The 14,034-nt window shown below is 39.7% G+C and overlaps 1 long non-coding RNA gene across 19 annotated transcripts in view; it reads left to right on the top strand.

The window, feature by feature from the left end:
- Window positions 1-14,034, top strand: part of LOC119864794 — a 293,914-nt gene that overhangs the window by 243,476 nt on the left and 36,404 nt on the right. The window contains exon 8 of one of the 19 annotated variants that reach the window (XR_005368715.1): window positions 13,061-13,272. The exons of the other annotated variants lie outside the window; for them this stretch is intronic. This is a non-coding gene — a long non-coding RNA (uncharacterized LOC119864794). Of the gene's footprint in view, window positions 1-13,060; window positions 13,273-14,034 lie in introns of those variants that run through there. 19 annotated transcript variants of the gene reach the window in all.

Raw genomic sequence — 14,034 nt, 5'->3', positions numbered from 1 at the left:
CTGTTCAAATTTTCTATTTCTTCAGCTTTGGTAGGTTAAATGGTCCTAGTATTTTATCTATTTCTTCTAGGTTGTCTAATTTGTTGGCATATAATTTTTCATACTGTTCTCTTACAATCACTTATATTTCTGTGATGTCAGTTATTTCTCCTTTTTCATTTGTGATTTTGTTTGAGTCCTTGCTCGCTCTCTCCTTTTTCTTTCTGTCTTTCTTTGTGATGAGTCTGGATAGAGGTTTATCAATTTTGTTGATCTTTTCCAAGAACCAATTTCTGGTTTCATTGATCTGTTCTATTTTTTTAATCTGTTTTTATATCATTTATTTCTGCTTTAATCTTTATTATTTCCTTCCTTCTGTTGGTTTAGGGTTTGTTTTTCTTTTTCTAGCTCCTTTAGGTGTAAGGTCAGGTTGTGTATTTGAGATTTTTCTTGCTTCTTCAGGTCGGTCTTAGATCAGTTTTTGCTGTATCCTAAAGATTTTGGACCATTGTGTTTTCATTTTCATTTATATCCATTTTTATTTCTTCTTTGACTTCTTGGTTGATCCATTCATTTTTTAGTAGCATGTTGTTTAAACTCCATGTATGTGTATTCTTTCCAAATTTTTTCTTGTGGTTGATTTCTAGTTTCATGGTTCCATGGTCAGAAAAAATATGCATGGTATGATCTTTTTGAAGTTGTTGAGACTTGTTTTTTTGTCCTTATGTAATCTATTCTGGAGAATGTTCCATGTGCATTTGAAAAGGGTGTGTATTCTGCTGCTTTAGGATGAAATGTTCTGAATATATCTGTTAAATGTATCTGGTACAGTGTCATTCAAAGCCACTCTTTCCCTTTGATTTTCTGTTTGGGTAATGTGTCCATTGATGTAAGTGGCACTCCAAGTGGAGTCCATTGGATTCTCCCCTTCATTATTATATAGTGTCCTTCTTTGTCTCTTGTTACAGTATTGGTTTCAAAGTTTATTTTGTCTGTATAAGTATCAGACAGGCTTTCTTTTGAAATCCATTTGCATGATATATGTTTCTTCATCCCCTTACTTCCAATCTGCATTTGTCTTTAGTTCTGATATATCTCTTGTATGCAGCATATCAATGTGTCTTGTTTTCATATCCATTCTGTCAGCCTGTGTCTTTTAATTGGGGAATTTAGTCCATTTACACTCAAAGTAATTATTGGTAGATATGTATTTATTGCTATTTTGTTACTTGTTTTGTCATTGTTTTTATAATTTTTCTCTGATCCTTTTTGCCTTCTTTCATGGTTAACTGGCTTTCTTTAGTGATATACTTGGATTCCTTTCTCTTTATTCTTTGTATATCTATTACTGGTTCTTGATTTGTGGTTACCATTAGATTTCCATATAATATCTTCCACATACAACAGTCTGTATTAAGTTGAGAGTTGCTTAAGTCTGAACCCATCCTTTGCTCTTCTCCCCCAAGTTTTAGTTAATGGTGTTATTTTACAGTGTGTGTGTGTGTGTGTGTGTGTGTGTGTGAATCCTTTGACTGATTTTATAGACATACTTATTTTTACTGCTTTTTTGTTTATTTTCCATGCTCTCACTTAGTCTTTTCTTTCACTCAAAGAATCCCATTTAACATTTCTTGTAGGACTGATTTAGTGGTCATGAACTCCTTTAGCTTTCATTTGTCTGAGAAACTCTCTCTCTCCTCCTATTCTGATTGACAGTCTTACTGGATAGAGTGTTCTTGGCTGCAGAGTTTTCCTTTCAGCACTACAAATATGTCATGTCACTCTCTTTTAGCCTGCAATATTTCTGCTGACAAATCCACAGCTAGCCTTAGGGGGCTTCCCTTGTATCTAACTGTCTTCTTTTCTCTCAATGCTTTTGAAATTATCTATCTATCTATCTATCTATCTATCTATCTAACATCTATCTATCATCTACCTGACAGAAAGAGCATGCATCCAAGCAGGGGGAGTGCCAGGCAAAAGAAGAGCAAGAAGTAGGCTCCCCATGGAGCAAAGAGCCCAATGTGGGGCTTGACCCTGGGATCATGACCTGAGCCAAAGGCAGATGCTCAACTGACTGAGCCACCCAGGTGCTCCTCTCTCACTGCTTTTAAAATCCTCTCTTTATCACTACTTTTTGCCATTTTCATTACTATGTGTGGATCTCCTTGGTTTAATCTTGTTGGGGAATCTCTGTGCCTTATGGATCTGGTTATCTGTTTCCTTCCCCAGATTAGGGACTAGTCACTAATTTGTTTCTCACCTTCCTCTAGCTTGCTATTTATTCCATATCTTGTATTTTTTCTTTCAATTATTGTGTTCCTCATCTCTGATAGACTCTTTTTTAATCTTTTTGTTAAGGGTCTCACTGATGTCCTGCACTCCTTTCTCAAATCCAGTGAATGTCTTTATGATCATTACTTTCATTCTCTAACCAGCATATTACTTATATCTATTTTGCTTAGGTCTCTTGCTATGGTTTTGTTCTTTATTTGGGACATAATCCTCTGTCTCCTCATTTTGTCTAACTCTCTGTGTCTGTTTCTCTGTGTTAGGAAAGTCAGCGACATCTCTTGATCTTGAAAGTAATGGCCTTATGAAAAAGAGATCCTGTAGTGCCTTGCCATGTAGTGTTCCCTATTCACCAGAACCTGGTGCTTCAGAGGTGTCTCCTATGTGTGATATGTGTGTCCTGCTATTTTGTCTTAGCTGCTTTTTCCTTCAGTCAAGTCATCTGCAGAGGCTTCCCTTGTTGGTTATGGGCAGTGTTTGTTCTCTGGCCAGGGTGAGGTAGGCAATTTTAATAAGGTGCACACAGGTCTGCTTGGAAAATTATACCTGCTGCCACCTTCATGACTGGGGCCACATGGGTAGGGGTGCAAGCTTAACAAGGTGCATCTTGGGTTTCCATAAGGCCCACTGCTACTGCCACCACTGCTGCCACTGGGACAAGAACTCCTCCAAAACACACGGGTTGGGAAATGCAATGTTGGTGAGATTTGTACTGATTTTCTCTGGGAGTGGACCTGCTGCACCGGGATTGAGGCAAGTGTAACTGCGCAAGGCAGATTGCTGAAGTGCAGGGGGGAGGACATAGTATAAGCAAGTTAGGTCACGAATGCCAGTGCCTTACTGGTCCTCACAGGTGGCTGTGTGTTTATGCTTGGGGTGGGGGGAGATGGCATCTGCAAACTCCTTTGTTCTTGAAGGAGTCTTCTTCTGAGACACACTTGAGTAAATAATTCTTCTTCCTGTATGCTTCAGGCACTTTTCAAATTGCTGCTTCTATGCTTTATCTCTATAGGCTGTTTGTCATGTTGTCTCTCTAAGGACAAAAACTCAGCATCCTAACACCCTCCAGGATCTCCCAGAACCTAGCCTGCTGATTGTGAAAATTCCAGGCCTTCTTTCCCCCTGGTTGTAAGAATTCACAAAAATCAGCTCCTCTTGCTTTCAATGCCAAATGTTGTGAGGATGCACCTTTCCTGTGTGGACTCCCCAGTGTGATCATCTGTTTCTTGTCCTTTTCTGTGCCTGTGGCTCCCTCCCACCCATGGATGGCTGTGGTTTGTTTCACTCCCCACTTTCTTTGCCTTTCCTACCTCTTTGATGTGGCCTCTTTTCTACCATTAGTCTTGGACTCTGTTCTGGCATCTTTGGGTCAATTTCTGAGTTATTCACACTGATGTGTTGTATCCATAGGAGGAGGTGAGCTTAGCATCCTCATACTCTGCCATCTTCCCACAGTTCCTATATATATTTATTTTTATATATATTTTAAAATGTCATCTAATCTAACATTTTCTTTATCCATTTATCCACCAATGCCTATTTAAGTTGTTTCCATACCTTGGCTATTGTGCAAACGCTGCAATGAACATGAGAGTGTAGATATCTCTTCCAGATAGTAATCCCATTGTCTTTGAATACATACCCAGCAGTGGGGTTGATGGATTTTATGGTAGTTCTATTTTTAATTTCTTGAGGAACTTTCATAGTGTTCCATATTGGCTCTAACAGTTTGCATTCTCACCAAAAGGGTACAAGTGTTCCCTTTTCTCTGCATCCACATCAGCATTTACTGTTTAATGTCTTTTTAATAATAGACATCCTGACAGGTGTCAGGTAATATCTCATTGTGTCCTTGACTTCCATTTCCCTGATGATTAGAGATGTTGAGCACTTTTTCATGTACCTATGGGCCCTTTGTATGTCTTCTTTGGAAAAATATCTATTCAGATCCTTTGCCTCTTTCTTAATTGGGTCACTTGGGTGTTTTTGCTATTGAGTTGTAGAAGTCTCTTGCATATTTTGGATATTAATCCCTCTTGGATATGCTGTTTGTAAATATTTTCTTCCATAGTCTGCTTTTTCATTGTTTGATGATTTCCATTTGTTTTCAGAAGGTTTTGTGTGATGTAGTCTCATTTGTTTATTTTTGCTTTTGTTACCTTTGCTTTTGGTGTCAGATCCAAAAAATGATTGCCAGGAGTTCTTGCCAATGTCAAGGAATTATTCTCCTGTTTTCTTCAGGTCTTATATTTAAGTCTCCTAATCCATTGAGTTGATTTTTGTGTGTGGCATATGCTAGGAGTCCGGTTTTGTTTTTTGGCACACGCATACCCAGTTTTCCCAGCACCATTTATTAGAGACACTATTCTTTCCCCCACTGTATATTCTGAGAGACTTTGCCAAAAATTAATTACCATGTATGCATGGCCTTATTCTTATTTTATTATTTCTTTTTTTCTTCCTTCTAGAGAAAGAAAAATTAAAATTGTAGAAAAAGCATGTTAGACAGTTTATAGCTTTTCCCTCTCACGTTTGTCTCTACTCTCAGATTGAATGGGATAAAAGTACAAATCACATTTGGGAAGGAAAAGCTTTATTTTTGCATTCAACAAATATTGATAGAGTTCTTACATGCATCAGGCAAAGGCCTAGGTACTGGATATAAAGCTGTTTTTCAGGAAGATGGGAACATGAATGCTCTCAATGTGTTCCTGAATCCTAGTCTCCAAGATCTAATGACTCCTGCAGCTATGACCACCAGACCCTTATACCCCCTTTCTGACCTCAACTTTCAGTTCTGTCTTTTCGTTATTTGCCTCCTGCTTGCCAACACCTCTTGCTTCTCATTTAACAGTGCTTGGTGAGCACCCACTATGACTCAGGCACCTTTCAAGCTACTTCAAATGCATCAGTGGAAAAAATAGAGGAAGGTTCCATATATTTTACCAATGATAGATTCTAATAGCTCCTCTGGGCATTATTAAATACTCATAAATTTTGAGTTTCCTCAATATGCCCAGGCCATTTCTGACTCCTTGCTTTTCCTCTATAAATGCTTCCAGTCCCATGTCTGTCTGATAAACACCTACTAATCCTTCAAGATTCATTTCAGTGACTTTTCCTCTATAAAGTCATTCCTGACTTCCTTCCTCCATGCAAAGCTAATGCCTCTTTTCTTTTTCCTTTTCTTTTTTTAAAGATTTTATTTATTCATGACAGACACACAGAGAGACAAAGACAGGCAGAGAAGCAGGCTCCATGCAGGGAGCCCGATGTGGGACTCTATCCCAGGTCTCCAGAATCACACCCTGGGCTGAAGGTGGCACTAAACCACTGGGCCACCAGGGCTGCCCTTAATGCCTCTTTTCTTTGTGCTCCTGTAGCATAATCACATTTTCCTGTCTGTGTTTGCATTTGAGATGGTGAGCTCCACGGGGAAAGAGGTGGTGGTGGTGGTGGTGGTTATACATATTGACCAACTTACTACAGATACTTGTCTAGGTGTGGCTAATGAAAGGGACAGAGAGAATGTCTAATACTCCAGGTATCCAGTTAAGCTACTTTGTAATATAAACAATTTAAGAATATACTGCTTCAAAACATTCTTGATCAAATTTAACTTCATTTTAAAAGTGCTTTAGAAGAACATTAATCATACTTAGATTCAGGGAGTACCTGAAAAATGTGGGAATGTTGGCTCAATCCAATATACTTCATTGGAATTCTTTAAAAACCCTTAAGGGATTTGAATTGGTTGAACCTGAAACAAAAGAATACAGACAACGATATAGAGGTAGGTGGTAGTGTTCAAAGTTCTGCAGAATGCATTCACTTAGTGACCATTTGTCCCATCCTTCCTGGACTAGATTACACAGTGTCCTTTTCTTATTCAGCATGTCCAGGACATTGTGTTATTCATCTCTGCAGTCCCAGCACCTAGTATGATGCTGGCACTCATTGAGTGTGTGATGAATAAATGATATATTAGCCAAACAACAGGTTTAATAGGTATTTATTAAAACAAGCAGCTATTTGAACAAAATGACTGAATTACCACAATGCTTTATTATCTAGATGCTAGAACAGACATCACAGACGGCTGTTGCAGACTCTCCTCAATTATTTAAGCTAATCTCAGGTGCCAAAGAAAATGAACTGCCATAGAGGAAATATGCTTACTGCATGAAATATGAAATGAGAGAATAGGTTTTCCTTTAAGAAAACCTTCACTATGATGAGGAGACATAATTTTTGTTGGACTAAATCTTTCAATATAAAAACAAAAACTTTAGTGTCCAATAAAATGTTTTTAAAAACAGTTTGATTTTGTATCAGATGGCAAACGGACCCCTGTAAAATAGTTTCTACCAAGTCCAACAAATATTTTCTGGGCACCTATGTGTCAGTTCATGTGATATAAAGATTAATAAAATATTTCCTTTCCTCCAAAGCGAGTTTTAAAATAATTCAGTAGCCTCTGGGTGAGGTGTAGTTTAATAAGAGATAACCAAATGTGCAATTGATAGATCCAGTTTTTAATTTTTAAAGCATGTGCCGCCTTGACCATGTCATTTAGGCCATGCCCTCAGGATATATCTGACTGCTAATCCTGTGCCAGACGCTGGGTGGGCTCAAGGCTCAGAATGTAGGCAACATCTAGGACTTGGTAGATGTTCAATAAATATTTGCTGAATGTGTGAATGACTGATGTTAGCACATCAAACAGTATTCTGTTCCTGCCTTGATAGAATTTGGAGGAGGAAGTGTGACTAGGGAACAATGCAAAAAGCATTATTCTGCTTGAAAGAAGGTTAAGGAAGACTTAACCTTCTAAAGCAGAGTTTGGACTGAAACTCAGTCCAAATTTAGAAATAGTAAGTTTTCCAGGAAGGTTGTCTATTTTAGGCAGAGGAAACAGAGGCATAAGTATGGGCCCCTTGGGGGCTTTGGGGATGTGCAGATCTGGCGGTTTGGCTGGGTAATAGGGTGGAATACTTGAGAAAGAGGATGGAGCTGAACCAAGAGACAGGTGGCGCCAGTTAAGGAATATATGGGTCAATTTAATGTATGTACGCAAACATGCCTGTGTATGGTATAGCCACTCTGCAACACAATTTGACAGTTTATTGCAAAGTTAAAGCTAGATACAGAATGTGATTCATTTTTTTTTTAGGAAATTCCCCCCCCTCAAAGAAATAAAAACTTATGTTCACACAAAAATTTATACATGTTTATAGCAGCTATATTCATAATCGACCCAAACTATAAGCAACCCAAATGTCCTTCAGTGGGTGAGTAGATAAACTGTGGTACATCACTATGATGCAATACTATTCAAAAATTAAAAAAAATGAAATATTGATACAACCACTTGAAGGAATCCCACAGGTGAGTGAAAGAAGCCAGTTTCAAAATGTTGCATAATGTATGATAGCATGTATATGTTATTCCCAAAGGGAAAAAAATCCTATAATGACAGAAAACACATCAGTTGGTTGCTTAAGGGTCAGGTGTGGGGGAAGGAGGTAACTGCAAAGGGACAGCCTAAGGAGTTACAGAGAATGAAGAAACCGTCCCGTATCGTGACTGTTGGCATGGTGACCGCACAAATCTCTCTATATATGCATACCATGCATGTGTTACAGTGCAGAGAACTATACTCCTATGAAACTTAATTTTGCCCTATGTTAATTTAGAACTTTAAAAAACGTGATTGCAAATGAGATGAATATTTAAATTCAAAATTATACATATTATATTTTATATATAGAATACGACATATTCTATTTCTGACATGATTCATTTGGACTACTCACATCCCCCCTGACTTTTTTTTTCTTTAAAAATGATACAAATTATATCCTGTACTTTTAATTTATAAACTTGAGGTGTTACATAACCTTTTGTAAAGAGTTGATGGAGATATAAAAGTGTTCGACTTTGGTGGGGAAGAGTTAGGACCTGGGATATGCAAATATTAATATATGTAAAACCCCTTTTGTATGCTTAAATGCGATGAGGAATCCTAAGAAACCAGCCTGGGAATGAGCCTGGAATTTCCCCTTCAGGATCCTTTGGCAGTTAGGCTGGGATGGGAAGACAGTTGAGGATAACCTCTTTCTGTGACCCCCAGTCCTGTCCCGAGATGGTGTGTGCTGCTGTGCCTTGATATAACCTCATCTACTTTCTGCAGGCTCTTAATTTAGAACTTGCAGAAAGGTAAAGCAGCAAGGGATATTAGAGCTCATCTCTTTACAGAGAAGGAAAGCAAAACAGAGAGGCCATGGTTCTTGCCCATGGTTACAGTAGACCAGGGTTAAAAACCAGTTTGTTCAGATGACTGGTAAGAGTACTCTGTTTCGTACTCTGCTGCTTGATGCTTGAAGTGTTTTGCTTGGAGGTTTGTTTTGTTTTGCTTTTTAAGATCGTTTTTATTTGGGAGAGAGTGAGCACAAGTGGGGGTGGGGGGGCAGAGAGAGAGGGAGAAGCAGACACCCCACTGGGCCCAGAGCCAGAAGCGGGGCTCAATCCCAGGACCCCAGGATGAGGACCTAAGCTGAAAGCAGATGCTTAACTGACTGGGCCACCCAGGTGTCCCTGTTTTGGAGTTTTTGAGAAACTGTCTGAAGACTCTGGGGGTAGTTCTTTTGCCTTCATAAAATAGCCTTAAAAACTGATAGAAAGTATGCAATTCATTAGCCCCATGCTTCATAAAAGTAAATCAAATCTAAGGAGTCATCTTTTCTTTTTGTGGGTGTTTGTCAGTTGCTGTATGTGAAAGTTCAGTTGTGAGGGTGAAAGGGACCCTTGAAAAGCAGCCTGATCTTGAGATGAAAATAACTATTTTTCTGCAGAAAAAAATGCTTTTGTCTCTTTTATTGGGCAGGCCTAGGCTCTGACTTGCTTTGCAACAAGTGGAGATGTTCTGTACTGAGTCCTGCACATCAACTCGTCTAGTTCTATTTATCACATGGTTGGGGGGTTGGGGATTGCATCTTCCTTACATCTTCGTGGACTTGTGATCAGTGCAGGACTGACCCCAGTTTCAACCTTTGAAGCCACGGCTGAGCCATGTCAATCTGATTTCTGACATACAGTAGCTTCACACCTTAAAAATGCAGTTGCCCAGGAGGCTAGTGACCTGATTTGAATTGTGACTTTGCCACTAGATTGGAGCAAGTTATTCTCCTGGTTAGGCCTCTCTTTTCCTGCATGGAGAACACAAGATTTGGGTTAGATCAGAAAGCGCATGTACCTGGCCTCTAGTCTACACCAGCCCAATCTTGGGACCATGTTGGCATCACTAGATAGCCGGAGACTAGACCCACCTCTCTGATTCCCAGGATCTTTGTCCACGTAATAGTGCTCTAATATTAATGGTAATTACTCACTGATGCATTGTCATTAACATATGCTTGATGGCAAAACATTTTTTGTTGAATGAACAATTAAACAAATTAATTAGTATTTGTGCCGGAGCTAAGATCACTCTCTGACATGTTGCCTGTTAACACCTGGAGCTGCCTGAATCCTGACTGCTCTGGTCTTATCTGGAGCCATGACCGCCACCCTCCCCTCACTGATGACTTCCTCCCACTCTCCCGCCTGCTCCGCTCCTTTAGCTTCTCTGAGAGTTGTACCTACCAGAACCAATTCACAGTTTTTCATGGCTCTTTAGACAAAGCCCTTTGGATACTTATGTGAATAAAACAGACTGTTATCAGCATGAAATGATATTATGCACAGGATGTGCCTCAAACAGGAACTGGCACATGGTTAATAGCCCTATTATCATCATTATTATTACTCCAATTGTTATCTGTATTAATAATTTAGAAAAAAGGCTTCTGCTTATCTATAAGGGATTATCATTAAATATGTATTCTTCTGCTTTTCTGTCTTCTTGACAACAACCAAATCTATCGTAGCTTCCAGATCTGAATATTCATTCCCTGCTCTCTGAGGATGGCTGAGCCATGCCCACTTTCACCAGGACTGTGATTTTATTATTTCTGGACTCTCCTGACAGGAAGTAGTAAGTGAAGACTTATTGTCTGAGATTACTTTCAAATGGGAAGTTTTCATGTTTTCTTTTATAACTAAAAAGAAAAGGAGAGTGAGAAAATATCCACGTTGCCTTACTGGAAAGTCAGTTCTTTGTTTCTAAGAAATCCCATCCCTCTCAGGCTTTTTCTATGGCCCCCTCCCCAGTCTACCATAGTTCTTCCTCTCCTTTTTTCTTAGCTTCACATATACTACTTTCATGGTTACAGTACATTAGTGTGGATATGTTTTCCTACATTAAGGTGTCATCTAGACGAGAGCAGGGACTTCAATATCATCTTGTCATCTTTGCTTGCCATTACCTGATACAGAGTGGATGCTTACTAAATACTTGCTAAATCAATGATTCCTAATGTGAGGTGAAAGGAGGATGTCCTTTGCATAAGCCCCGTCTCCTGTGTCCCTGAATGAGAACTGGATTGACCTCCTCTCCAGAAGCAGAGTGCAGGTGCTTCCACAGTCCCTCACTCTTCACAAATGCCTGCCTGGCCTAAGCCTTTGGGACCATGATGGCTAATTTTATATGTCAACTTGACTGGGCCAAGGGCTGCCCAGATAGCTGATTAAGCATTATTAGTAGGTGTGTCTGTAAGGGTTGTTTCTGGAAGTGATTAGCATTTAAATCGGTGGACCGAGTAGAGGAGATGACCTTCTCCAGTGTGGGTGGGCATCATCTGACCCTCTGAGGGCCTGAATGGAGCAAAAAAGTGGAGGAGGGTTGAGTTCACTTTACTGTTGAAGCTGGGACATTAATCTTCTGTCCTCATGCTTCTGGTGCTCAGGTCTTCAGACTTGGACTGGAACCTACACCATCAGCTCTCTGCCTCACAGGGCTTTGAGAGGTTTGTGGATGGCACATCAGAGGATTTCGTAGTTTTCATAATCTCATGAGCCAGTACCTTATGACAGATTTTGTACACACACACACACACACACACACACACATACACACCCCCCTCTCTTATTGGTCTGTCTCTCTGTAGAACCCTAGCTAAATACAGAGACAGACCTTTAAAAATGATTACTATTTATTTGATCCTATTTCTTTTTTTTTTTTTAAAGAATTTATTTATTCATGAGAGACACACACACACAGAGAGAGAGAGAGAGAGAGAGAGGCAGAGACACAGGCAGAGGGAGAAGCAGGCTCCATGCAGGGAGCCTGACATGGGACTCGATCCCGGGACTCCAGGATCACACCCTGGGCTGAAGGTAGGTGCTAAACCACTGAGCCACCCAGGGATCCCCCGATCCTATTTCTTTATAAATGTTATATCTTCTTATTTTTCCACTCAGGATATAATTAGGCTTTTAGATAGAGCTGAAAAGTGACCTGTGTTGAAGGTGAATGATGCTAGGCAAAGTAACCATATCCTCTGTCTCTCCATCAAACTATCAGCCAATTTCACATTGAAGTATTGGTTTGGGTATCTCTCTCCCTCTCTCCCCCTCTACCTATCTATTTCTCTTTCTTCTTAAAATAATGCAACATTGTGCTGCTATTAATGGCAAGGGGAAGAGCAGGGCTGGTTCAAGAGCCCTAAACACCCCCATGGTTATTTCTGCCACACTGTGTGTTGCCATTTGCACATACTATCTTGAAGCCTGATTTTGGCTCTCTATGCTAGATTTTATTTCCATTTTGCATGTAGCAAATCTGAGGACTAGAAAGGACAAGCAGTGTGCCCTAGGTTCTAGGTTTAGTCTTTGCTGCCTTCTAAAGATGCACATTATTAGAAGTGGGAAAGGCAAGAGAATTCTTTTTAAGTTGAAGAATCACAAGCAGCTAGGTATGAGGATATGAAAGAGCATGGTGTGTCCAAGGAACGTGGAGTCACAGAGGTCACCTGGAGTGTATCAGGAAGCAGAGTGGCACCTGTGGCTCCATCCACCTGGCTGGATTGTGGGTCTGAGCACTGGTTGGTAAGTGTGAACAGTAAAACAGGGCTGGCAAACTGGTAGCTGTTAACACCACACTGCTCTCTATGGGAACTATAGGGTCAAGTCTTATTCCTAAGAAAATACCGCCTTTCCTTTCAACCTTCAGCTGTGTAATTGATGATAGAAATAATTATCAAAGGGTTTAGAACTGGCTAAGATTCATAGAAGTTGTTCTTTAAAAAAAAAAAAAAAAAAGAATTCCATGGTAATCCAGGTTATATCCAATCCCTGAGTGGATGTGATGCCAATTACTGCCACCTGCCCCATCTTGTCTCGGTTATGACACCCCAGGGAGAGCTGTACTTAAGGCCCTGTCAAAAATGTCAGCTCTGCTTCTGGGGCCAGATGCAATAACTTCCCTTGAAGACTGCCGGGGCTGTGTCCCACGTGAAAAGCAACATTAAATCTTCCCTCAGGCTAAACCGTGACTGCCAATCTAGCACTCTGTTTTCAGCATTCACAGGGAGACTGAACACTTCCTCTAGAAAGAATGTGCCAGATGTTGTACCAGATGCTCTAGATAGGTTGTCATTTAATGCCTGACACCTGAAAGCCTATTTATCCTCATTCCCAATTTACACGTGAGAATATCGAGGCTCCAAGGTCACGTGCTTTATGTGGATAAACAAGGATTTTAGCACATCATTCTCACCTCTACGTATATTCTCCTCCTCTCCCGTTATAAATGGTAAGAATTTGCTTAGATTTCTTTTGTATTCTTTAATTGGGATCCCTTGATAACTTTCTCTCTACTGTCTTCAAACTTCCTTGTTTCCATTCCCAGCTCCTGCCAAAAATCTAACTTCAAGTCTGAGCAGTTTGACGTGTACACCGCCATCTTGGTTTTTCACAGTGGAACCCGTGGAAACAACATCAACACTAAGGCAAATCTCTGTTGAGAGGGCCCCAGTGACAAATATAAAAACAAGAAAGTTATTGGCCATGTTTGCAAGTTTTAGCCAAGAGAGCTATTAAAAAGAATGGAATTTATTGTTATTAGTTTCTGAAAGTGATAGAATTCTTCATCTCCATGAGCTCCTTTACTTGATGAGCACTTAACAGTTTAAAGTTAACTTTATAGGCATTATGCCATGAGATGTTTATCATAGCCCTGCTCGGCAAATAGATGAGGAAATATAGCTGTCCATCTGCAAAATTCCTTGTTCAGTGTCTCAGAGCTGCGTACTGGATCCGAAATTCAATTCCAAGTATTCTGACTCTACCCAGGGCTGTGTTCACAGATATACAGTTGCCTCCCACAATGTGCCTAATACCTAATTATTAAATATTCATTAACTTGTTTATCCATCCATTTTCTTTCAATAATATTAATTGTTTTCATTGGGCAGATACACGGTGTGTGAAAAAAAATAAAAAAGCTTTATCCAAGAGCTCACCATCAAAACTGGAAGACTGACATTCAACTAATAATCTTAATTCAGTAAAATAAATACGACCACCAAGGATGGAGATCATCACAGAGAGCTACAAAGGAGAGATGGAGCTTTGTTTAAATGCTTCACAGAAGCTGCTTGATGTGGCTATGACTGATAAGATTTTGCCAGGTGGCTAAACATGTGAAAACCTTGTCATGTGAATTTTGCCTGAAAGCCTATTATATTTAATTAAAAGAACCATGGTTTCAAAAATATACAATGATACCCATGTCTTAACAAGTCAAACTTTTGCTTTCCTGTATCTCAGGATAAGATTTAATTATAGGCCTCCCTTCCATCTAGATGCTTTTCCAGTTGCTCA

The sequence above is a fragment of the Canis lupus genome, chromosome 13, assembly GCF_011100685.1.
Source record: "Canis lupus familiaris isolate Mischka breed German Shepherd chromosome 13, alternate assembly UU_Cfam_GSD_1.0, whole genome shotgun sequence".
In the NCBI taxonomy this organism is placed as follows: Eukaryota; Metazoa; Chordata; class Mammalia; order Carnivora; family Canidae; genus Canis; species Canis lupus.
The sequence above is the reverse complement of the archived record's forward strand: the minus strand, read 5'-3'. Positions and strand labels throughout refer to the sequence as shown.